Genomic DNA, 24,970 nt, shown 5'->3' on the forward strand with positions numbered 1-24,970 from the left:
GAGCCCCCAGAACTGCACACGTAGCTAAGGATCACATTCGAAAAGCAATCAGCTAGGGTCAGAGATGGAGACGGCAGGAGGCAGGGCAGTCAGGAAGGAGACTGCTCCAGCCACTAAGAACCAGGAAGGGCCAGCTCTGAGGTGGCGGCAATGAAACCGGGCACAGGCGGACATGCAAGCATGAGCAAGGCCAGCTCAGATAACGTCTAAGAGGCATCGGAAACATCCAAAGGAGAGCGGGACGACTGCAGCGAGGAGGCAGGACAATCACACCACAGGTGCACAGGCTGCAGCAAGGGCGGGGGAGGGTTGCTTCAAAGCTCACCCCACTCTGCGGGCACAGTACCCGGGAGCCCTGCCCTTTTCTCTGGTCCCAGCCCAGGCTTCGGTGTCAGCAGTCAGGGACTGTGTGCTTTGAACTCAGTAATAGTACCACCAAAGAGAAATGATTGGCAACGAATATGCTTGATAGAGCTAGGAGGAAGAAACCAGTTGCAAAGCGCCATGCACTGCACGTTCTCCACTTACATGAAGCACCTGGAACGAGCAAATCTCCAGGGAGAAAAGCAGAGGGGGGCGCGCGTGGGGAGCACGGGTGGAGGTGCGGAGAGGCACAGAGTGACGGCGAAGGGTTTTAGAAGTTCATTTCTCAGGTGACGAAAGTGTTTTAAACTGGCTTATGGAGACGGGTGCACAACCCTATAAATATACTAAAAAATACTGACTTGCATACTTTACATGGAAGAACTGTGTAGTAAGTAAATTAAAATTAACGAAGTTGTAAAAGAATTATTAAAAATTTCAGGAGTATGTAAAATGTTAACTTCAGATACTTGGCATCTCCCAAGAGAAAAGACTATTACACACAAATAAAAATAACAAGTCATCAGATAAGTTGGAAAACATAAAAGATATTTGGGGGAAAGAATACAAAGGAAAAAGGTAAGAGATTTAAATATTGTATTATTTATTTACTTATTCGACAGAGAAAGAGGGAGGGAGGGAAAATGGGCACACCAGGGCTTCCAGCCACTACAAACAAACCCCAGATGCATGTGCTCCCTTGTGCATTTGGCTAATATGGGTCCTGGGTAATCGAACCTGGGTCCTTTTGCTTTGCAGGCAAGTGCCTTAACTGCTAAGCCATCCCTGCAGCCCAAGTTAAGAGATTTAAACAAATTCCTCTAAAACTATTATTTTTAAAAATATTTTAGTGTGTTGTTGATATTTGTGAGAAGGGGGATCAAATCACGAGGGCTGCAAACAACCTCCAAACACATGCACCACTTGTGCATTTGGCTTATGTGAGTGCTGGGCAATCAAACACAGGCAGCAGGCTTTGCAAGCAAGCAAGCTTACCCACTGAGCAATCGCTCGAGCCCCATAAATGACTATGACAGATGCTCTAAATATTCCAGTAAGTACTTCAAAAAGAAAGACAAGGGTCTACGGCTTTCACACAATTATGTCAAGAAATGCCAAAGTGCATACCCACAGCTCAGTATTATGTACAGCCAGCCAATTCCATCAAAGCAGATGACGCACTTCAACAACTTCCAGACAGATGGACGGATCTGAGGATCTGACCTAAAGCCCATCAAAAAGAAAGACCGTCTTACGTGACGGGTCATAGGAGCACCCGTAGTTCTGGCGTGAAACGGCTCCTCCAGCCCATGCTGCCCTTCGTCACCACCGCCCACCACTCTCGCCACAGTGCACTCTGAGTACTGCGTGTCCCAGTGACTGGTCGCCAACAGTTAACTTGCTGCATGACCAGGCCCTCTGCCTTCTCTTTCCAAATCCCAAGGCCCTGCAACGGGCGCACACAGTCATGCTCGGCAGAACCCTGTGGCAAAGGTCTGTAGTTCCAGCTACTGAGGAGGAAAGACAGGAGGACTGCAAGTTAAGGTCTGCCTGGGCTACAGAGTAAGTTCAAGGCCAGCCTGAGTGATAAGCAAATGAAGCAACAATGTCTGTCAAAACTGCCTCTAGATTGGAGAACCAGCAACAATAATCAACCTCTTGTCTGAAGAGACAAAGATGGGGCAACTCACTGTCCATTATAAGGAAGTTCCGTATTTCTTCTTTACCATTACCTCTCAGGAAAGGTGACAAATTCAAAATGCTACTCTCCACAAGGTAAGGCTGATGCGTTCAACTTTTTTTGTGAATTTTTTAGGTATTTTTTCTATTTTTATTCATTTTCTTGAGAGAGAAAGAAAAAGATGGGGAAAGAGTTAGAGAGAGAGAAGGAGAGGGAGAGAATTGGGTGCACCAGGGCCTCCAGCCACTGCAAACAAACTCCAGATGCATGTGCCACCTTGTACATCTGGCTTATGTGGGTCCTGGGGAATCTAACCTGGGTCCTTCGGCTTTGCAGGCAAGTGCCTTAACCACTAAGCCGGCTCTCCAGCCTTGCTTTCAACGTCTTTACTCGAACTGAAATTCTAAGCCAAATTCTAATGTTTGAGTTCATTTAATATATTTTATATGATTATGAAAATTTAAAATTTAAGATTCAAAAACCTAGCAGTGTAATTTGGTATTCTAAACTGAGAAACAAGGAGAGTTATCTCCCTAATAAATCTGACCTGTTAGATCATAAACTGTTAACTCACTAAAATAATAAACAACTGGAGAAAGAGTACATTTTCCCTCTACGGTATAATACCACCTCAATGAAATGACTTTGTTCAGAGCGGTGTTTCTTAAGGAGCAAGTCTGTGCCGCCACACTCCCCGACAATGACCCGGCAGCTGAACACAGCATGAAGCACTCCATGGGCTGGAAAGCAAAAATACCAAGTTTTCCTAGAAGTCATCTAGGGCTCACAGGACAAATCCAAGGGAAAGCTTCCCAACAGCCTTCGAGTAAAAATTCTTGCTTCCCATGATGCACTGTGGCCCAGGAGTCAGGTGGTCAAAAGAGCCCAAAGCCTGTAAGACAGCCATCAGTCTTCTTTCCAGAAACAGTGCCACCATTACAGGATACTGCTCTTTCCCCTCATTTGATCTCAAGAATTCTGAGAAAGGCAGAACCTTTATTACTTCAAAGATAAGGAAACCACAGACCTGTCCACTGCCTACCTGACTGTCCTGTCAACATGCATCTCATATCCAACATGTGCAAATCTGACCTTACCTCCCCACCCAAAGCTGCTCCTCCAATCACCCCCACTTCAATCAATGGCAAATCTACTATTCTAGCTACTCTGGCAAAAAAAAAAAAAAAAAAAAAGGTCTCATCTCTGCCGACACACTTTCTCCCAGTGCACACAATCTCACCCACAAGGTAATCGCACCTGAGACATACTCAGAATCCAGCCACTTAGCATCACCTCCCCTTCTGCCATCACACCTCACCTGGCGTCTGGACAGAGGCTTCCCCATTCTATTACACAAGTTTGTTCTTTAAAACACAATTCTGGGGCTGGAGAGATGGCTTAGCGGTTAAGCACTTGCCTGTGAAGCCTAAGGACCCCAGTTCGAGGCTCGGTTCCCCAGGTCCCACGTTAGCCAGATGCACAAGGGGGTGCACGCGTCTGGAGTTCGTCTGCAGTGGCTGGAAGCCCTGGCGCGCCCATTCTCTCTCTCTCCCTCTATCTGTCTTTCTCTCTGTGTCTGTCGCTCTCAAATAAATAAATAAATATTAAAACACAATTCTGTACAAAAGCCCTCAGGGCTGCTCGCTGATGCATCCTGAAGATGAAGAGACTCTGTCACCTAGAAAGAGTTCAGTGAATACAGCTGATACATAAATGAAAGAACAGCCAAGATCACATGACAGCATGTGGTAAAACCAAGACTAAAAGAAATCTTCCACTGTTCTTCCGTAACAATGAGACCAGATTTATAGCAACCAAATGAACCATGTGGGAAGAAATTCTTACATTTCATTTTTCACAACTAAATCTTTTAATGCATAATCAATAATGTTGGATTTCTAACAACAAAATAAAATGGAAACTACCACTTTATCAAGACGTGAAATTGCACACATTAGGTGCTCTTAAGTATGACATAACGGGCAGCATAGACAAATACCAGATCAATTATCAAATGATGGCACTCGGACTTCTAAGGGGATTCTTTGGCATTCACTGACAAGATGTTACTATAACTCAAGACCATCACATGACAATCAGGGTACTGAAAAACTGAACTGAGCACCTAGAAGAGGTGGTAACATGGAACACTGGCACTCTACCTATCCTGGGACACAGGACTTAAGTTTCTAAGGAAGTCACTCCTGTGTCCCAGGATTGGTACAGTGCTAGCAGAAAGGTCAAATTTAGAAATTTCAATCACCAAAAAAGACTCGTAGAGCTCGGTCTAAATTGATTGTTTTCAGAGCGGAAAAATACTAATGCTAACACTATTCACCATTACAAGATGTTCTAACTAAAAATGTTATAAGAATTAAAAACAAAATCCCTAAGTTTTCTTCAGTTATTTCAAAACTGCTTCTACATCTAGCCCAAGCCTCAAATCTCATTAAATCACAATAATAAGCTCAGGTAATATTAGAAGGGCCTAAAGCAAACTTAATTCAGCCCCAGCTTTCTCCATTTTACAAAAAGAAATTATTTGTTATACCATAGATAAGCTATAAAAATAAGCTAAATGAGAGATGGCTTAGCAGTTAAGGCATTTGCCTGTAAAGCCAAAAGATCCCAGTTCGACTCTTCAGGACCCACGTAAGCCAGATGCACAAGGAGGCACATGCATCTGGAGTTAGTTTGTAGTGGCTGGAGGCCCTGGTGCTCCCATTCTCTCTCTCGCTCTATCTATCTCCCTCCCTCCCCTTCTCTTTCTCTCTCTTAATTAAACAAATAAAATATATTTTTAAAAATATGCTAAATAGGGCTGGAGAGATGGCTTAGCGGTTAAGTGCTTGCCTGTGAAGCCTAAGGACCTCGGTTCGAGGCTCTGTTCCCCAGGTCCCATGTTAGCCAGATGCACAGGGGGGCGCACGCATCTGGAGTTCATTTGCAGAGGCTGGAAGCCCTGGCGCGCCCATTCTCTCTCTCTCTTCCTCTATCTGTCTTTCTCTCTGTGTCTGTTGCTTTCAAATAAATAAATTAAAAATATATATATATGCTAAATATATGGATAAATGACTGAATGAAGATCTACAAAGGTTGACTTCCAACATCTGACAACAAAACTCAGAATTACCTAGAACTAGGAAAGTTTTTAAATATTCTTGTTGTCGGCAGAAACCAAGACTTCAAAACCCTCTGGGTCCTCAGGAAACCCTTAGCCAAGTGCACTACAGGCAGTTTCCTTGAGTTCGCCTACTTAGAAAAACACTTGATAAAATGAATTTTGCCAAGACATATCTCCTTGGAAACCAGGAAACAAAATTGTCTGATTTCTTCCTCTATGAAAAGAACATTTAATATGGGCTGTTTTCATAATAAACAGCTGCAAGCTATTTTGCATCAGAAGTCAAACAGGTAGCCTTTGACTAAGAGAAAATGGAAACAGATGAGAGGAATACAAAACTGAAAAGGTTCCTCCCAGTCACTAATGGGGCAGGAACTGCATATTCTTCATCCAATATAAACCACCACCAATCTCTGGTATGCAGAGGGATTCCACACTTAGCGAACAAGCAAGTAGAGATTCATCCTTGCAAACACAAATCCACTGGGCCACCATTACTCAAATCTTTACAACAGGCCTAATACATGCATGCATCCTACATTTTCCTCCATAGAAAGTCTGCAAGTGGTCCTTCCAGTATACCCATCCAAAATAGTCTCTGCACCTTTAAGGTGAAAAGCCAGGCATGGCGGTGCATGCCTGTAATCCCAGCTGCTCAGGAGACTGAGGCAAGGGATCACTGGAGCCCAGTAGTTAACAGACAACCTGAGGGGCTGAGGAGATGGCTCAGCAGGTAAGAGCACTTGCAGCAGCCACATAAAAACCCAGACATGGCCACACATGCCTGGAACACCAGTACTGAGAAGGGTAGAGACAGGAGGGTAGCTTTGCTCACTGGTCAGCCAGTCTTAACTGAAAAACAGTGAGCTCCAGGTTCATTAAGAGATCCTGTCTAAAGGAAATAAGGCAGAAGTGTTACAGAAGAGGACACCAATGACTGGGCTCCGCACATGTGTGCTGCAACAAACACATCTACACACACGTGTATATACTGCAAACACATATACATACACACATCACACATACTAAGTAAACTGAGCACAGCAAGATGCAGTCTGAGAGAATATGCATGAGTATGAAACATGAATATATCTAGCTTAGATTACTTACTCAAATGGCTTCTAAAATTGGTGTTGACTCCAATCTCTCTTTCAATTAACCCTATACAACTCAGGTAGGTTGTCTATTCTTTTACACATCCAGAAAACATCAGTGCTGTGGCTGAGTACTCTACCTACATATGCGGTCCACTGTGATTCATAAAGCAGTTACTAGAAGAAATGAGAAACAACTAATAGAACAGGACAATGATGTGTCAAGAAAAATAATAATAAAAAATAATTCAAATAATAGTTCATGGCTGGGAAGATGGGTCAGCAATTAAAGGCGCTTGTTTGCAAAGCCTGATGACCCTGGTTCAATTTTCCAATACTCGTGTAAAGCCACATGCACAAAGTGGTGCATGTATTTGGAGTTTGCAGTGGTAAAAGGCCCTAGCATACTCATACTCATTCATTCATTGCCCCCTCTCTTTCTCCTTTTCTCTCTCCCTCCTTCTCTCTCTCTCTCTCTCTCTCTCTCTCTCTCTCTCTCTCTCTCTCTCTGCTTGCAAGTAAATTAATTAATTAATTAGTAATAATAACTGGCCCAACTAAATATCTTGAGCTTATCATCAGAGACTTTCATTAAGACCTTCCCGCTTTACTGGCTAAGATGGTATTAGGCACTAATACCCACTGAGCTAACATTCAATCTTAAAGTTTCCCCAAGCTATGGGACTTAGTGAAAGCTGTTACTATAGTGCTTGTCTATTAGCAGCCTCACACACATTATGCCATTTAAATCACATTTCATTCTTTAAATGTACCTGATCCCCTCAAAGTAACAGTGTGTTTTATGACTATCACTCAACATCTGAATGTGTAAAATTTCCAAGTGCCACAGACTCTTTCTGATTTCAAAACATATCATAAAGCTTACATAATCAAAACAACATGGCACTAACATTGACAAGTAGTACAATGGAATAAGTCCAGAAATAAGCCAGGCATGGCAGCACACACCTTTAATCCTAGCACTCAGGAGACACAGGTAGGAGGGTCACTGTGAATTCAAGGTCAGCCCAGGCTAGAACTAGACCTTGGAAAACCAAAAAATAAGAAGGGGGCTGGAGAGATGACTTAACAGTTAAGGCATTTGTCTGCAAAGCCTAAGGACCCATGTTTGATTCTCCAGTACCCACATAATCCATATGCACAAGGTGCATGCATCTGGAGTTCATTTGCAGTGGCTAGAAGCCCTGGTGTGCCCATTCTCTCTATCTGCTTCTCTCTCTCTCTCTCTCTCTTAAATAAATTAATATTTTTTAAAATTAGAAAGAAAAGGAAGTCAACAAATAAATCTACACATATATGGTCAAATGACCTTCAACAAGAAAAGCACTGTCTTTTCAACAAATGGTATTGGAAAATGTGATATCCACTTGCAAAAGAACAAAACTGGATCCTTACACTAACTTAACTCAAAATGGATTAAAGATCCAAACATAACTTAGAACTATACAACTCAGACAAAAAGAAGACAAAGCTTCATGATACTGGATGTGGTAATGATGTCTCAATCATGACACCAAAACCACAGGCAACCAAAGCAAAAACAGACAAGTGAAACAAAGATTTATAACGTCTATGCATCAAAAGAAACACCAACAGAACAGAAAGGCAGCCTGTGGAGAAGAAGAAATATTTGCAAAGTTTGGATCTTATGGAGGTCTAATATCTAGAATATTCAAGGAACTCTTAAAATTCAGAAACAATCAAAAAACCTAAATAACCCAATTTTAAAATATACAGAGGACTTAAATAACATTTTTCAAAAGATGGTTTACAAATAATCAAGAAGCAATAAAAGATGCACAATTAATCATCAGAGAAACTCAACCAAAATCACACTATCACCTCACATACGGCAGGATGGTCGTGGTAGGAAACAAACAGTGAAGAGAAAGCACTGAGACGCGCAGCAGGAAGCCAGAAGCTCACGAACTCCTGGTAGGGATGTCAAAGGACGTGGCCTTGGTGGAAAGTACTATGCAAATGCCTCCACTATACTCAAGTAAGAACCACCACATGACCCAGCAAGCCCACTTCTGGATAAACGTCAAGAGTTAAAAGTAAGATACAGAAGAGACATCCCACATTCATAACAACAAAACTTCTAACAGATAAAAGGTGAACTGAATCCACACATCCACCCAAGACTGAATAAACAACACGTGGTAGGTATTTACAGAAGAAGGTTATTAAGCCTTAAAAAAGAAGGCAATTCTGTCATGATCACCCTAGAAGACATTATGAAATACGCCAGTCTTAAAAGGACAAATGCCATATGACCTCATTTAAATATGGTGCCAGGGTAGTCGAAGCCAAAGTAGATGGTGGCGGGGATGGGAACTGTTTGATGTGCACAGAATTTCAGATGTCAACGATTTTTTTAAATGGAGATCTATATATCCAACTACTGAGCTACACACTGGTACGTGTGCTTACCCTATCTGAAGCACAACACACCCAGTTGAACTAACACAGCCCATGCTCCCTTCAAGAATCTTAAGGTGGACTAGCTTAGCGGTTAAGGTATTTGCCTGCAAAGCCAAAGGATCCTGGTTCAATTCTCCAGGACCCACATAAGCCAGATACACAGGGGGTACATGCATCTGGAGTTCATTTGCAGTGGCTAGAGGCCCTGGCACGCCCATATTCTCTCTCTCTCTCTCTCAAATAAATAAATAAATAAATAATTTTTTTTTTAAATTTAAAAAAAAAGAATCTTAAGGAGCCTGACCCCTTTACTGTTGGCAGTCATTTCCAGATTTCTTCTACGTCATCTCCAGTCAGCAGAACTCTGCAGAAGATTCACAGGCTCTCCTTTTCATCTCCCCAAATTCAGTTTTTTCAATTCCAGCGACCTGCTCGGGTTTAGGCCTGCTACTTATGTACCTGGTTACCAAGCACAGATCCAAAAAGTAAACGAAGCCACTATGTTTTCATCTGGTGGCATGAAGCAAAACAAATCGCCTACTTTCTCCAACTGCTCATCCAACTGGCTACCCAACATGCTGCCTAGACTCAATGCACCGGGGCTCACTGCCCCAGGGCCGCTCACAGCCTTCCCAGCCCACACGCACTCAAGCACTCAACGCTGCACTTACAACACGCCTGGAAAACAGCCTGGGGCCGATCTCACCAAACACAGTGCTAAACTGCGCTTCTGTAACTTTTCTTTTGGTCTTTCAAGGTAAACTCTAGCCGAGGCTGACCTGGAATTCACTTTGTAGTCTTAGGCTGGCCTCGAACTCACAGCTTCCTCCTACCTCTGCCTCCCAAGTACTGAGATTAAAGGTGTGTGCCACCACACATAGCTTGTAACTTTATAAAGTCTTCCTGTGAATCTCAGAGCACTCCAGGACCATCACTGATCTAATGCAACACTGTTGTTTTATACAATCATTACACTCCTTTCCTATTACCAAGGGCTAGCACAAGGGCCTAATTTTAAAAGTAAGAATGAAACTCTGTGAAGGCTGCTGGTTTTTTGTCTACCTGGAAGGAGACAGGTGTTAGAAACTATTTTCAAGCTTAGGGACAGTCTCCAAAGAGCACATCCTAAGCTAGGAGTCAGACGCCACCCTATACCCTTTTTGTACACAGCTTCTCATTGCTGGGATGAACACCCAAAGCAGACACAGTTTACGAGAGGAAGAGATTTATGTGGAGCTTACAGATACAGGGGAAGCTCCAGCAATGGGAGCTTTCTTCCACGGGTCCAAGCAGGGAGAAACAAACAGCAGCCAGTGAGCGCCACAGCCAGCACGACCACCAGAGCTCAGCGCTCTCTCCACACGCTTTAGGGCTGGCGTCAAGATCTACCCCAAACACACCAGAGGGAGCACCCCAGGATCTGTGCCCAGTCACACCTCCTCTTCCAGCAGGCTGTGGGAGACACAAGCAAGAGCTAGCCCTTAATCAAGAGTATCTGAGGCTATGAGGGACATACATTCACACTGCCCTACGTCCTTTACACGCACGCACGCACGCACGCACACGGTACTCACTTTACAAACCAAGCAGCAGCTACTAAGAACTTAGGCTCTGGTAGAGCACCCTTCAGAACCTTCTGAGGCCTGGAGAGATGGCTTAGCGGTTAAGCGCTTGCCTGTGAAGCCTAAGGACCCCGGTTCGAGGCTCGGTTCCCCAGGTCCCACGTTAGCCAGATGCACAAGGGGACGCACGCGTCTGGAGTGCGTTTGCAGTGGCTGGAGGCCCTGGCGCGCCCTCGTTCACTCGCTCACTCTCAAATAAATAAATAAAAATAAAAACAAAAACAAAACCTTCTGAGGTCTTCAATGCAGCAAGCACAAGTATGGCTGGGAAAGAAGGAAAAATTAAATCACGACACAATAACCCTCATTTCAAGTACGGGCACATGGGTTTTGCATTCTTTGGTAGACAAGCAGTATGGTTCAGAAAAGTCACAACTTGCTGTTTTGTTACAGGAGGGGCAATGCTGAGGTCTGGACCCAGGTCATCAAAGACACTACACAAGTTCTCTACCACTGAGCTACATCCCTGGCCCACAACTGTGCTACTTGTGTGGAGGTAAGAAGATAGTTGCCTATCCCTTTACTCCCCAAAGATACATGCAAATGATACAAAGCAGAAGTTCTGGCACACCCTCTTACAGGCACCTCCTAATAAGCAGACTCTTCTTCAGGACACGGGATGCCACAGCTCTGCGACCAGATGCCTCTCTGGAAGCATCAAGAACTCAGTAAAAAAAAAAAAAAAAAAAAAAAAAAAAAAACTTGCGAAAACACGTGGCTACTCAATTCTGGGAACTACAGACTACGAAAGGGAGTACAAGATACCTGCAACAGGTTAAAAAAAATCACTATCCACACAAACCACTGAGAGTATGAAGAAAGATAATACAGGGGCCAAAGTAAAAGACATTGATCAGGGCTCTGGCTGTACGGCCTACCAAGTGTGAGGCCCTGGGTTCGATCTCCAGTACTGAAATAAAAAGAGAGGGATACAGGGGAGCTGGGGAGATAGCAGTTAAGGTGCTTACCAGCAAAGCCAAAGGACGCAGGTTCAATTCCCCAGTACCCACATGGCCAGATACACAAGGTGATGCATGCATCTGGAGTTTATTTGCAGTGGCTAGAGGCCCTAGTATGCCCATTCTCCCTCCCCACCTTCCCTCCCTTTCAAAATAAATAAATATATAAAATATATTTTTAAAAGGGACACTGATTATAGTCAAATCTTGGACCACAGAAACATGAGCATCTTTCTCTATAACTTTCTTCTGAGATGAGAACTCATTCATTATAAAGGCAAGCAAGGTACTGACTCAACCACAAGAGCAAACAATGACCACACCTGTTCACAGTTTTGGTAAAAGGCTTGATAGAAGAGGCATGAAGAATGACCCAAGTTCACTTTCATGTCTGGGAAATTCACTAGACCTAGACCTGCTCTGGGGAAGAAGAGGTAAATGGGAATCCAGAGGCAACACGACCGGATGTCTGTCTGTCTGCTCCAGCTGCCTCTGTGTGACCACTGTGTTGATGTAACCCAGCGACTCTCCCAATCCAAGCCAGCACTCCCCAACAAGCATATTCTCCAATCTAACATCATGTAATTGCCTGTTTCCCACAATTTAAAGTTAGGCATACTACAATTCTAATTAGAGAGTGAACTTGGTACATGACAAGCAACAAATTAGAAATCTACAGGCTGGAAATTCTCATCTCAGACCTCCAAAGGCAACAGGCTTCAGCTTCACCTTGTAACACACCAACCAGTGGGTGCTGCTTACAAAGGCCCTGCTTAATAAAAGCCCAGTATGCCCCTCTGTACCATTTTGGTATCTTCTCTCTCGATCTTAAGAAAACACGTTTCTTCACATCCAGGGTCGTCTTTGTCCATCCAGGCAAAATGAAGGCAATGGACCGGGACTGGAAGGAGAGGCAAAGCTTTCTCTCCTTCAGTAGATGCACTCCAATACTTTTCTTACCTTCTGGATTATGAATCAAACCACACTGAACCATTCAGTCCCTCACTCAAATCATCTGTGTGTAAGAGATCCAGAGCAAAGGGCACCTTTCCCGTCTTCCTATGATTCACTCCAGAGTTCATCAAAAGCCCACCAAAAGAAGAAATGTGCCATCACTGAATATTATAATACTTTTGGAAAAAAGCGACATAAAAGTGTTTTGTTTTTGTTTTTAATTAGTACAGAAATCAACTAAAAGCAAAAATGTAATGAGGCCAATTTATATTAAACACCAGAAAAAAATGGAAGCATGAAGGCTACACGTTTGGGCTGCCGGTCTCATACACTGTGCAGTACACAACAGAAACCTCTCTGTGAACCCTGCAAGAATTAAGTAATGCTTGGAGATGCAAGCAACAGGAAACAGACAGTCCCTCTCCTAAGGGACAGTCCCCCCTAAAGGCAGGAATGTTTCTCCTCTCCTGGCTGAGATCACGCAGGGAAGAGCGGGCAGTACTACACAAACCAGGCCTGGGCTTAACAAGAAGCTTCTGTAACATGTTCCGATTTCCTATGCAACTGTCCCCTCAACTGACCAAAAAAAAAAAAGGCAGAGACAAAGTAACACATTTTCAATCAGAGAGCCGCTGGTAGCCTGTTAACAAGTTCTAGCTAGTTCTAGAACATTCAACAAGTCATGCAAACTCTTTAGACCCGTTTCCTCACCTGTAAACTGGGAAAGTTGGGCCAAATGAATTATGCTCATTATACCCTCAGTGTAGACCTTCCAAGTAGCTAAGGGAGAGGAGTTACACCGTGGTCACTACTCCAGAAACAACCTCTTTCTTTTGCAAATGAATTTAAGAAGAAAAAATGGACTATGATAAAGTTGGGCATTCCAAAGACCAGACAAGTAAGTATAAAGAACTCTGAGTTAATAAATATTTTTTAAAATGTAATCATGAAGGGAAAAAAAGTAATCATGCCAGATGTGCTGGAGCACACCAGGCAGAGATGGGAGGAGTCCAAGGCCAGCCTGAGACTACCTGGTGAATTCCAGGTCATCCTGGGCTACAGATCCTACCAAAAAAAAAAAAAAAAAAAAAAAAGCCCTCCAATGCCCAAAATTTCATTGATGATTTCCTTCTTCATAACTTAGTAAGCTAAATAACTGTGAAGCTTTAGGAAGCCAACACTACATCCAAGTCATTTCAGAGTATTTCAACTTTCCTGTAGATTTACTTCCTTCTACTTTGCTTCTCCTGATTTTAATTATATGATAAACACTGAATACTTAAGTGGGGAAGGGAAACTAGTAAACCAACTTTAACACAACAGACTCTAAGGTAGGGAGGGAAAGGCAAAAGCAAAGGAACATTTTCTCAACCAGGACACATTAGCCTGGCCGCGAACTAGTTCTCCAACCTCCACAAGTCACATCAGCTCCCTGGGCTTCCACTTCCTCACCTGTCAACTGAGCTGTATGAATTATGCTCAAAAATCTCTTCTAGGGCTGGAAAGATGGCTTGGCAGAAAGGTGTTTGCCTGCGAAGCCTAAGGACCCAGGTTCAATTCAACAGGTCCCACACAAGCCAGATGCACATGGTGGCACATGCGTCTGGAGTTTGTCTGCAGTGGCTAGAGGCTCCCACGTGCCCATTCTCCTTCTCATTCTCTCCCTCTCTCCCTCTCTTTCTCTCTGTCTCTCTCTCTCTCTCTCTAATAAACAAATAAAAAATAAATCCCTTCTAGTTCCAACAATCCACGAATCTGTTCGTGAAATTGTAAGAGAATATACAGTATGTATTTTCATACATCTGTTCTCACCGATGTGTGTAGCGAGGCTGTAAAACAAGGTACGTGTCCATCTACGACGTTCAGAAAGACATTCAATAACTATTTATGATCACTACAGCCAGAACATGACCACACACAGCAGGTATCTGAAACACAGACCTTCTGATGGCAAACATTGGACTACATCAATTCAAACTTTTAAAATAAATTAAAAATCAAAACTAATTGCCTTAAAGGGAACATGAGAGGTGTGAGAAACTACCCCGGCGCCAACAACAAAAGCCAAGAACATTCTTGGGTCACCACTGAAATCAGAACACCTCTCAGACAGTGGAACTCAGTAGATACCGTTTGACTCACCACAGTATCCAAAGGTTAGGGTAAAAAAGGTTAGGGGGGAAAATTCTTTTTTTTGATTTTGAGCTTCAACTTCTGTGATTTGAGCCTAACGGAGTAAACACAGTCCATCAGAACTCTACACCGAAAGGCTCAAATCTAAGATGTCACCTGAAAACCTCCCAGATATTCATGATTCACTTGTACTAGACCAGTGAAAATAAAAATACAGATGCATAAAAGGAACAGACTTATGCTACCATGCATCTACGAACTTTCCACCAGTTGGAAAGAATCTATACTCTTACACAATTTCAGTTCTCATGCTCATCTCTCACCTCAAGGAGAGCGTTTCAAAAAATATTTCTTTGTGGGAAGGGGAGGGAGGGAATTAACATGGGATTTTTTTATAATCATGGAAAATGCTAATAAAAATTTAAAAAAAAAGAAAAAACGAAACAAAACCAAAAAAAATATTTCTGTGAAAATTCAAAGTGCAAGTTAAAATACAACATACACAAACCAAGACTCTCTGCCCCCCCCCCAATTCTACAAAACTGTTCACCTCAATCTGTGACTTTCAATAGTTGTAAGACAACTCTTTTAAAGGCTGCTTTAAAAGGCATGAAGTGAGGAGACAGCATCAAAATGACACACATCATTGGAAGCAAGACTGAAATAAACATAAAAGCCAGGGAAAGGAGTCAAAGAGTTAAAAGAATCTCGGTGTGTAATTTCAGCGAACTGTTTTGGAATTACTACCGTGATCTCAAGTCAACCTGCCACAGAAGCCTGTAACGAAGCCACAGCTATCTCTACTGATACACTGAAGCCAAAAGCACACTGCTCCACAACGGGGATTTCAAACCCAAAGAACAGGACCAGGAACTGCAGAGAAGCTAACAACAGCTACACCTACTGACTGTCCCAGCCTCTTGCTAAACTTGTTCTCGGTCAATAGAGAAAAGCTAATGATAGTCAATTTCAAGAGTCCTTTCAAGAGGAAAGAAAAGTTCTCTTGTGACATAAAAGCATTCATCCTCCCAAATATCGGATTTTTGCCCCAACCCGTTTATGAGCAAACTATCACCCAAGTCATTTAAAAGGGGCTGTTAATTGCTAATGCCTTAGTATAAATAATTTATTTCATGGGAAAATGCTTTAATAATAATAATATTCTAGTTAATAACTAGGATGTCACACCTCATAGTTGGGCACATCAGTGACCATAAACTGCTTTGATTAAATCTTTTAACTGAACAACTACTAAGTTAAGTTTTAACTTAACACTTCTCTGTATTATCCCACCAGCTTTGTTCCACCTTGGTATAAAGGTAGCCTAATTACAGCTTTCAGAAAATGGAAAAGGGATAAGAGAAAGTCGTCACATCAAGACTGCACAGAAGATTATTAGTGTTCCTAAACTGGGTTGCAGGAGCAATTCGAGAGGACTCAATCTCAGAGATGTCCAAGACTCAACCCGAGAATCGTTGCCTTGGAAGATATTCCATTTAGGAAAGCAGAGGAGAAAGTTGACACTTAACTCCCACAGAGCACCAGTATAAAAACAATGGCTTTAAGACTGTGAGTCAGAGTTTCAACATGAAAGGCTCGCTTTATAGAGGAAACGCCAACCCCAGTTCATCCAGATAGACCTGGAACCTGATGAAAGCCGACACCTCCCTCTAAAATTTGCATCGCATCGCTGACTCCAGTTTAGAAATACAATCGTGTAGCAAGTAGTATGAATTTCAGTGAATGCTGCCACTCATGAAAAATAAAATCCATAAAGCAAAAGCAGTCGAGCAGCCATCCTTCCCCAAATGTTTCCCCCTTCGAAGAATGCCAACAATTCGTATCAACATCTTTCTGGAAAGTGAGCTATTCCCCAGGTCTCTGTGTTTGGAAACGGCGAAACCCCGATGAAATTTCAACCTGCCCAACGCGACGGCTTGCCCCAATCTAGAAACGCCGCGGAGCGATTTACGAACCTTGCAAATTGCCTTTAAGGTCAGGAGAGAAGTTGGAAACAGGGCAAGAAAGGGAAAGTTCTGTCTGCAGCACCCTCACGCTTCTCCAGCCCTCTCGAGGTTTACTTCCTCCAAGGAAGGCAGGTTGGAGCATCCCCCTCCCCCAAGATCCCCACAAGGAAATTACCACCACCCTCGGGCCCGAGCCTTCCCCGCGGCTAACCCAGCCGGCCCGTCCTCCCCACCAGCACCACCTGCAAAGCGCTCACCCAGGTGACGGAAGAGACACCGGAGCCCACGGGGTCCCCCGACCCCGGGGTGGGGGGGGTGGGGGTAAGGGGTGGTCTCCCGGCCTCTTCGCAGTAGCAGCCTCGCCGGGGAGTTGTGCAGATTTGGATTCCGAGGTGTGTGCGCGTGAGCGCGCACGCGCGCGCACCGGAGCCCAGACTCTTTCCCGTACCCGAGCTGCGCTAGCAGCAAGCACGCCACCAAATCAGAAATCAAACTTTCAGCGGCCTCCGGGGTGTCCTGCTCGGGGAGGGGTGGGCGGGGGGTGGGGGGTGGGAAATGGTCCTGGACGCGAACTCTCAGCCAAAGACGGCACAGGGGACTGCTCAAGAACCTTGCATCACCCATCACCACCCACCGATCCTCGACCCCCCGGACCCCCGAACCGCCCGAGCCACTTACCGCTCGGCCCAGCCTCCCCGGTGCCGCGGCGCGTCGTCCGCGCGCTCTCCCTGGGGAGAAAGAGAAACCGTGCAGACGGTCGGTGCGCGCTCACTCGCCGCCGCCGCCTCCTCTGCGGAGAAGGGCGCGGGAGGCGGGGGCGCAATCAGCCCCGAGTGAGTCCCGATCCCGCGGCTCCGGCAACGAGCGGGCGAGCGGCCTGGATGGCGGGGGATCGGGGCCCCCGGCGCCGCCGAGGAGGGTGGTGATGGAGTGGGGAAGACCGAGGCGCCCGTCCTCCCCCCAACATAACATCAACTATTGTCTAGGCGCCCGGGCCCCGGCTCGTGCCGCCCCCGAGCCTCGGCGCCCCTCATCCCGCCAAGCGCCCGGGATTTGAAAGAAGCAAGAAGGCTTTGGCGGGCGCGGGGAGCCAATGCGGAGCTGAGGGGTGTCTGGGGTGGGGTGGGGGGCGAGGCGGACACCGGGAGAGGAAGATGGAGATGCCGAGTGCGGAGGGGAGGGGACAGGTAAATGCCGACGGGGGCGAGGTGGGGGTGAGGGAGGCTGCAAGGCCCGAGGAGGAGACGTGTGAGGAGCCCGGGAAGGGAGCCACCGAGGTGGGCAGGGATGAAGTAGTGGCTTAGGAGGTACGGCCTCCGGGGGACAGCAGGGGGGACCCGGGCCTGACCCTAACCCTGAAGGGACCTTCCTCCCGGAGCCTCGACGCCGCACTGACTTTCTTTCGCTCACTTGCTCACGCACGCACTGAACTCGTTCACAAAGTTGCCGGCGGTGGCGGCGGCTGCGCCGCACTGGCCCTTCTCGCCGCCCCATTGCTTCCCCTCCTCCGCCTCCGCCTCCCTCCCCCTCCGCCGCCCCTCCCCCTCCGGCGCCCCTCCCCCTCCGCCTTCCCCTCCCCTCAAGTCTCGGGTGAGATCACCGCGGGGGCTGCGCGGCGCTCAGCAAAGTCTCGCGAGACCAGCCACCGCTTGGCCCTAGCCGGCGGGGGGAAGTGGAGGGAGCCGTAGGGCCGCGCGGAGGGGCGGTACCGCGGAACTCCCGGTTGCCACGACGACGGCGAAGCTCCGGAGAGTTCGTCTCCCGCGGAGGGCGGGGGCCGCAGACGTGGGAGCCGTTTTCACCTGTCTCCTCCCCTCGGGCGGTCGCCGAGGCCGAGGGAAGGCAGGAGGCGGAAGGACGGTTTCAGACCCATGCCAGTCTGTAGGCCGCCCTCATGGGTCTGGTCACATTTGGCAAAGGAGACTAATTTATTTAAAAAAAAAAAAAAAAAAAAAAAAAGGTCCTTTATCGAAGCCGGCCGTGGTGGCGCACGCCTTTCTTTAATCCCAGCACTCGGGAGGCAGAGGTAGGAGGATCGCTGTGAGTTCGAGGCCAGCCTGAGACTCCATAGTGAATTCTAGGTCAGCCTGGGCTAGAGTGAGACCCTACCAAAAAAAAAAAAGTCCCTTATCGTTGAGATACGATTTCCGCCATATGGCTTTATCCACCTTCCTGGTCCAATCGCATCTCCAAGCTCCGCACCGTGCCTTCCTCCTCCCACCCAGCACTGAGGCCCTGCTGGACTGGGCTGCTTGAGGATCTGCCTTAGTTTTGTACTCTCAACCTCCCCCCCGACACAAGCTTCATACAGTCTTTATTTAATATGTATGTATATATTAACAATATATACATATATATTAGTTTATGCAACTTTTTAAATTTTTAAACTTTTTTATTTTTTTTTTATTTGAGAGCGACAGAACAGAGAAAGAGGCAGATGGAGAGAGAATGAGCGCGCCAGGGCCTCCAGCCACTGCAAACGAACTCTAGAGGCGTGCACCCCCTTGTGCATCTGGCTTAATGTGGGTCCTGGGGAACTGAACCTCGAATGGGGTTCCTTAGGCTTCACAGGCAAGCGCTTAACCGCTAAGCCATCAGTCCAGCCCGGTTTATGCAACTTTATTGAAGAAAAATAAATCAATTCCTAGCAGAGCTAGGTGGATACCTCATCCATTGACAACTTGCATCATGTACTTAATGCTGTGTTAAACAACGTAACTAATAGCTCCAAGCCCCCTAACAATTTTAAATGAGAATTTCAAAATAGGTTCTCAAGACATTTTGTTCTTGAAAGCAACAGTTGGTGTATACCTTCAGTATCATCTTACCCTGAAGAGAACTTAAATTTGATGTTTCTGTGTCATGTTCAACTTCTTATATTTTTTAAAATTTCACACATATATGTGATGTGTTTTGATTATAGTTACCCCTCCCCATTACCCACTCAAGTCCCTTTCTACTCCCACTTACGTGGTTTAACTGTCCTCTCATATGCCATATCTCCATCATTTAGGGTTCTCTAGAGGAACAGAATGGATAGAATGAATTGTATTAAGAGGGAATTTATTGGGTTAGTTTATGGCTGTCCAATAACAACAGTTTGCAGGCCTAAGAGTCAAGGAACCGGGTAGGGTAGCTGCTCAGTCCACGAGGCTGGATGCCTCAGCAGTCCCAATCTGACATATCTTTTTCAAGGATTATAATCCCTCCTAGATCTCTTGTGTGAACCCTATTCACCATGGAGAAGGAAATGAAAAACAAAACTTTTTTGTTGTTAATAAGCAAAAGGCGGGAGTGGTGGCTCATGCCTTTAATCCCAGCACTTGGGAGGCAGAGGTCAGCCTGGGCTAGAGCAAGACCCTACCTCGAAAAAAATATATATATGTTAAAATTTAAAAAAATCAATCAGCATCCTCGGACACGTTTATAACCTATTCCAAATTGTTGTTGAGTTTGAAGATAAAATTTTCTCACTCTCTTTCTTCAACTGGTGAAATTTTTCTGTGGTGATTTCATATATGTACTGCCTAAGTAAAATGGATACTGTTCATAGAAGTTTAGCTTACACTGTAGATTTCAAAGTTCATGAGTAAATACAGATTCCATGTGGTTTACATCTTAAAGAGATAATCCATCTGTACACATTAATATGGGGAAACTATTATTTAACTCAGTCCCATTGATCTAGAAACCAGAGACATAGACTAGATACGTAAGATTGTGTTAGCTTATTCACAAGCTGAAATAGGATGAAGGTGCAAGTTTTATATTAGAAACTTAAGTGGTACTATGATTAAAACGAAGGTTTGGGGCTGGAAAGATGGCTTAGCAGTTAAGGTGCTTGCCTGTGAAGCCTAAGGACCCATGTTCACTCACCAGGACCTATGTAAGCCAGATGCACAAGTGCTAAACTCAGATGCATAAGGGGGCGCATGCATCTGGAGTTTGTTTGAAGTGACTAGAGGCTCTGGCATGCCATTCTCATTCTCTCTCTCTCTCTCTCTCTCTCTCTCTCTCTCTCTCTCTCTCTCTCTCCCCTTCTCCCTCTTCCTCCTCCTCCTCTTCTTCTTCTCTCTCTCTCTCTTTCTCTCTCAAATAAATTAATTAAAATCTTTTCAAAAACTATTTTAAAAACTAGGGTTTGAGTTCGGTGCCACTAATAATTGAGGTTTGTCATTTATTCTGTCTTAACACTTCATCTGTAAAATTAAGAAGCAGCCCACGTTAGGTTTTTATACCTTTCAAGTTCCATAGCACTCAGACCTTTAAAATTTTCCAATAAATGACAAATATTTCCCTTTAACATCAAACAATAAAAAAATAAAATGAGTGTTTCATTTTATACGAGGTCACCTTCAGTAAATTTATCTACGCGCTGATGATTTTACTTTAAAATTTCTCTTGTCTCAACTACAAAAACAAAATAATATTGGTCATGTTACTGTAATTTCAAAAGGAATCCATTACAAGTGGTTTGTTTTTACACTAACTCAAAACAGATTCCTGGTTGTTTAATAAACATGCCAGCCCAAGTCAGAGACCCAAACTAAATAGATCCACACGCCCACCAAGATAACTGTAAGGAGAAGGGATGGAGGTAAGGAAGGAAGGAGAGGCCTCAGATTCATGCAGCAATATGTTTAATATCACGTTTCTACAAAGAAAGTCCTATGGATCTGTTTTGAAGGGTCAATCTTTCAATGCCCCATATCATAAATCAGTTATTGATCCTTTAACTTAAAGTTTTACCCTTGAAGGATTGCTGACCATCTGTAGCCACCAACACAGAACTTCATGGCCACCTCTTTTATGACTCCCAGATACCCATTCAAAAGAACTGACCTAAAGTGAGTACTAGGTAGATCTCAGTTTTCTTCAGTGCTTCTCATGAGGCCCAAGAGATGGGTGTTAGGTTTCCAAATCCAGCAATATCAAATCACCACAGTAATGTCCCTAACCTTCAGGCCTAGCAAACAGTACAAATTGTCCCAGGGGTCTAAAAACTATTCTTTCCAAACATTGAGCTATGCCTTTGCCCCTGACTGATGGCAAAACTTTGATCCTTATGATGAAAGGAGATGAAAAGTGAAAATCCAGATGTAGACATGACTTAGCCATTAAGGCGCTTGGTGGCAAAGCCCAAGGACCCAGGTTTGAGTCTCCAGTACCCACATAAAGCCAGATGCACAAGGGTGCGAATGCATCTGGAGTTTGTTTGCAGAGACTGGAGGCCCTGGAGTACCATTCATTCTCTCTCTCTTTCCCTTCCTTCCTCCCTCCATACATACATACATACATACATACATACATGTATCTGCCTCTTTCTCAAATAAATAAAATGCTTGTTTTTTTTGTTTTTGTTTTTTTTTTTTTTAAGTGAAAATCCTGAAAGCTAAGCTTCCAACCCTATATTCTCTGGGTCGGTGTTCCCACTGTGCCCTCTCTGGCCTTCCTGGGATTTCCAGTAGCAGATGGGGTTGCATCAGAAGACAGGAAAGGGGAAGAGAATTTACCAAACACAGATTAAATCTACTTTACCGGCTCTGGCTCTTGGTTCCTCTGTTCGGCCCCTTTTGCCTCCCACACAAAGGACCTAGATAGAGCTTTTCCTACTGACCAGGAAAGCATTTTATTTACTGTGCTTGGCTTCTTAGTATGTTAAAACACAATTCATTTCCCTCCAGGTATGCATTTCTGCTCAACAAAGCACCCTGACCCACACAAGATAGAATGAAATGGCACAGAGGCCTACCAAGCAAGGAAATTTTAAATTTTATACATTTTTACTGATGTTTATATGTTTTAGTGTTGTTGCATTTCCATATTTTATAGTTAAAATATAGTTTATTCAATTTTTGTTTTGTTTTGTTTTTGAGATAGGGTCTTGCTGTAGCCCAAATTGACCTGAAATTCACTATAGTCTCAGGGTGGCCTTGAATTTGCAATGATCCTCCTACCTCTGCTGGGATTAAAGGCATGTGCCACCACACCCGGTTTATCCACTCTTTTATCATCCAGTTCAAAACTGCTGGCTACTGTTATCTTCAGGGCACTCCTAACTAATATTCTGAAAGATGACCTTGGACCATTAAAAATGTCCAAAATGCCCTCCCACTTGTCCAAGATTAATTGATGTGCAATGTTGGTTAAATTTTAGGCTTTTATTGCTTTAGCCCCATATGGTTTAACTTATCCCTAATAAGAGATTCCTTATTCACCCATTCTTCCATCTACATAATGGTGTTTATTACAAGTCGGAGACACCAGCCACTTTATAATTAATTAGCTTCCTATGATAAGCAATTACAGGGGTCCTGCTATACTTCTCTGTCCACTCTCCTACTCTATAAAGACTATATTAAGCCTTTACCAAGGCTCTGTTTATTAACCCCCACCAATGGTCTTTTCTGCCCCTTTTATTAGTAGCATTTTCTGAGCAATCAGAAGAGAAGTGACACTCCTCGGCGCTCTCCCACCCACCTACATCAGTCCCCACACTCTTCTGTTTCCTGCCACTTAGAAGTGACCGCTGGGCTCGTAGACAAGACTAACTTCTTCCTGTGCACTAGCCCTACCTCCTTGAGCTGAGGGACACTGATTCCGTAACTTCCTCCACTCTGTTTTTGCACCAGCAAAATTTCCCTCTCTGCTGAGTCCTTTTTCTAAAGGCATACAGGCGTGCTGTAATATGTGCCCTTACAAAAATAAAACATTTCCTACATTCCTTACCGGTCCCTGCTTTTCATCTGGAGTCCTTAGGAGGCTCTTTCCCACTTGCTGTTTTCACTTCCTCTCCTTCCATTCCCCTGCATCCACTGTAAATACCCTTTCACCCACTACTCCATGGAAACAGGTGTTCTCCAAAACATCAGTGATGCTTCATCCCCAAACCCAGGGCTAGAGAGATGGCTTAGCAGTTTTGGAGCTTGCCTACAAAGCCAAAGGACCAGGTTCAACTCCCCAGGACCCGTGTAAACCAGATGCACAAGGGGGTACATGCATCTGGAGTTCGTTTGCAGTGGCTAGAGGTCCTGGCATGCCCATTGTCATTCTCTCTCTCTCTCTGTCTCTCCCTCTCTACCTGCCTATTTCTGTATCTCTCTCTGTCTCTCAAATAAATAAATAAAATAAAAATATTAAATAAAAAAACAGTGCTCTCTCCCTCCCCCCCCCTCCTCTCTCTCTCTCTCTCAATGCTTGACATTGAACACAGGGCTTCACACATGCTAGGCACTGAGATACCCCAGCCCTAAAACAGACATAATTTCTTTAAGAAAAAAAAACAAAAAACTTTGCTGGGTGTGGTGGTGCATCCCTTTAATCCCAGCACTCAGGAGGCCAAAGTAGGAGAATCCCTGTGAGTTCAAGGCCAGCCTGAGACTACATAGTGAACTCCAGGTCAGCCTGGGCTAGAGTGAGAATCTACCTTGAAAAAATAAGTAAATCTTTGATCCATAGTTGGATGGATCCAACTGGATGTGGAAACTACAAGCATAGAAAGTCAGTTGTGCTGTGTTTTCTGACTCCCTTGTCCTTCCCCATTTCCACCCAGCCACAGTGGCATCCCTGCTGCCTGCTGTCCTTGAATGCAGTGGATGCTCTTCCCGCCTCCAGGGCGGAGTCTTCTACCAGGAAAGCTCTTTCCCTAAGTATATGCGTGACTCACTCTCTGAGTTCTTTAGACAGTCTGTACAAAGGTAGCTATGTTGGTCACTTGCCAGTTTGTTCTCCTGTGCTCTCCTGTTTTCTCTCACAGGGAGCCTGAGCGCCCTATTTCCCAGCCTCCTTGACCTGAGGCTGCAGCCATTGGGAGGCATGGCAATAATTTAGACAGAGGCAAGAGACAAACCAAAGCCCTTCTCTTCCCCTCTGTCTGCCTTAAGCAGCATCTGAGTAGCTGGTGCATCTCCTCCAAGGCCCCAAGTCTTACTGGGCTAGAACCATTCCCAAACTCTGTAATACGTTCAGGTTGAGGGTGCTGGAACTGAGTTGGGCCCGGGTGTAGCTCAACGGGACAGAGCTTGTGTAAGTATGTGTGAGAACCTGGGTTCCTCCCCAGCACTACCACAACGACACCAAAATATCTCTGAGTACTAAGTAGCATCGCCCTGGTTAACTTCTCAGCCTTCCCGCCATCTGTTTGTACAAAATCCCCACTTTTTGAATGGCCAAGACTAGCTTCTCTCCTCCTTGACTGTCATAATCACCCTCATGGAACAGCAGTCACCCCAACCACGCACTCCCTGGCTCCCACCAGCTTCGTTTTTTTTCTAGCATCCTGTCCCTTTCTGGCAGGGAATTTAGTTGCTGGTTCATTGTCCATATTCTGTCTAGACTGGAAGAGCCTTGCTGGCAAGAACTGTATTCACTGAGGGATTCTCCACACCTCGAATAACATATCTAATAGAACCATGCATAGCTTCAACACTCAGTGCATGTTTGTCTAACAAACAAGTGGGGGTTTTTGTTTGTTTGGTCAAGTGGGGTTTTTGTCTTTGTTTTTGCTTTTCTCCCACTTGAACCACCCTTGGTTTTTTGTTAATCTTGTCCATACAATAGTTTCTAGACAAGTAAGATATCTTTCTCATTAAGACCATAATTAAAATAGAAGGATTTGTTCTCTTTTAC

At 44.7% G+C, this 24,970-nt stretch overlaps 1 protein-coding gene across 3 annotated transcripts in view; it reads right to left on the bottom strand.

The window, feature by feature from the left end:
* Sipa1l1 (signal induced proliferation associated 1 like 1) overlaps positions 1-17,829 on the bottom strand; it is a 336,501-nt gene extending 318,672 nt beyond the window's left edge. For all 3 annotated transcript variants that reach the window (XM_045153765.1, XM_045153762.1, XM_045153763.1), the window contains exons 1-2: positions 17,739-17,829; positions 17,021-17,070 (exon numbers count right to left, since the gene is read on the bottom strand). The gene's annotated coding sequence lies outside the window, so the exon portion shown is untranslated. The remainder of the gene's footprint in view (positions 1-17,020; positions 17,071-17,738) is intronic.
* Between the last annotated feature and the right edge of the window lie 7,141 nt (positions 17,830-24,970).

The sequence above is a fragment of the Jaculus jaculus genome, chromosome 7 (genome assembly GCF_020740685.1).
Source record: "Jaculus jaculus isolate mJacJac1 chromosome 7, mJacJac1.mat.Y.cur, whole genome shotgun sequence".
Lineage (NCBI taxonomy): Eukaryota > Metazoa > Chordata > Mammalia > Rodentia > Dipodidae > Jaculus > Jaculus jaculus.